The 1,887-nt window shown below is 42.1% G+C and overlaps 1 pseudogene; it reads right to left on the reverse strand.

Moving 5' to 3' along the window:
* Positions 1-1,672, reverse strand: part of LOC105741361 — a 26,217-nt pseudogene extending 24,545 nt beyond the window's left edge.
* Positions 1,673-1,887: the final 215 nt, after the last annotated feature.

Below are 1,887 nucleotides of genomic sequence, written 5' to 3' on the forward strand. Positions count from 1 at the left end.
TGAATCACAAAAGAGGTAACAGAAACTTTCTGGGGTCACATGGAAATGTGCACGGTTTTTCTGGTTGTCTTTGGAACCTGGAAACATCACAGAATTTGCGTGTGTGCTCATGCACACAGGGCCCTCCTATACAACAAAGAGTTGTGTCATTCCAAAGCCAACAGAAACTTTGCTGAAAACACCAAGAAAGAGGTAACATTCTGACAGAAGAAGCAGGAAAAAGGCTTGTCAGACTAATTATACTCATGGTGGAGTGTTGCTTGGGAAAAAGAATATTCTACAAGTAGACATCATTACTACATTTGTTTTAAGAGCAATTTCCTCTAAGGTCAGAAAAACTAACAGTACATTTGGGCCTACAAGCTGTCCACAAATGGCAGTTATCAGTATTAGTTTCTCTAGAGTCAGACACAGAAGGCACATGGAAGAGGATCTACAAAGATCCTCTTTGAATTTAGGCAAGGTCAACACTGGACAGATTCCAACAAACACAAAAGTAACTAGAATGAACTGTTCCCAGTGAGCCCTGAACGATACATCCCTCTTTCTTCTCTAATTTTTCATCATGTAATCCATAACTTGAGAAGAAATACTGTGAAGTTCCTAGACAGGAGGACTAAAGAAACTCAGGCAAAACCCAGAATGGAAAGTTACAAAATAATGCCAGCAGAGTATCACCAAGTGAAATCACTCAATGTTTCTCTAGGCTAACATAGGTGGCAGCAACAAGGTCAATGACAGGGTTTTGATACAAACTGTCCCATGAAGGGTCATGCAGTTTAGGCCTAGCTGTCAACTAAGGCTGCTGCCAGAAAGTGGTGACACGGTAGCAGATTACGCCTAGGGGAAAGGAGTTAGTCATGTACTTCTTGAGGTGAGCAGTTTCCTCTACCCTAAGATACTGCCTCACCACAGCTGAGGCCAGAGGCCAACTGACCATGGACTGAAACCTCTATAACTAAGGGCCAAAATAAATAGGGGGACTTGTCTCAGATTTCTTGGCACAGTGACAGAAACCTGACCAAGGGCCAACAAGGAATCAGGGCAGCTCTCAGCTCAGAAATGCAATGCAGTGAAGAATAAATGAGACAGTAGAAGTCATTATAGCAAGCTTCTTTGGGATGAGGTAGAAATACCAAAACTGTGTGGGGAGGAGACGTCGGAGTGAAAATAACACTGGGAGAAGTAGGGCTCCAGTGCTCTGAATGTGCTTCATAAGTGGCACTTGCAGGAAACTGAAGGAGGAAGAAATAAATAGTTGATTCACAAATAGGCATCTGTTGATAGGAGCATAGGCACAATCTCAGTCTAAAATAAGAATGCAGGAAACAAACATGTTTGAAAATTCCCTTTTAAAAAGGCCAAAGCAAGGGGCCTGGGAGATGGTTCAGTGGAATAAGCGCTTCCCTGGCAAGCACAAGGGCCTGAGTTCAATCCCAAGTTCCGCCAAAACAATAAAAAATAAAAATAAATAAGTAAATAAAAAGGCCAAAGTGGCAAGGCAGAAATCAACAAAAGGCCTTAGTAACACCTGGATCTTCGCATTGCCAGATGAATAATAGAGCCTTTCTTTCATATTCATTCACACACTTCCTCATATCAAATACTAGGTGGCACAAGGAGATAAGAATACATCAAAGTGATATTACCTTTCATGTTTGCAGCAGACCCACTGTTATTCACCAATGTGAAGTACGGTTGTTCACTGGGAGGCTCAACTCCTACAGCCATGGTAATCTGTTGGGGGAAAAAGAGACTATTTTTGAAAGTGTGTTTTGGGATGTTCATTTCCTAGACACCTATAATGTGCTAGGCCTCTGCTGTCCTGTAAAGCATTCTTAGTTAAGTGGTTACTAATACTTGGAACGTGGCTAGCCCACGTTGAGA

The sequence above is a fragment of the Octodon degus genome, unplaced genomic scaffold (genome assembly GCF_000260255.1).
Source record: "Octodon degus isolate 3935 unplaced genomic scaffold, OctDeg1.0 scaffold00646, whole genome shotgun sequence".
NCBI classification, from domain to species: Eukaryota; Metazoa; Chordata; class Mammalia; order Rodentia; family Octodontidae; genus Octodon; species Octodon degus.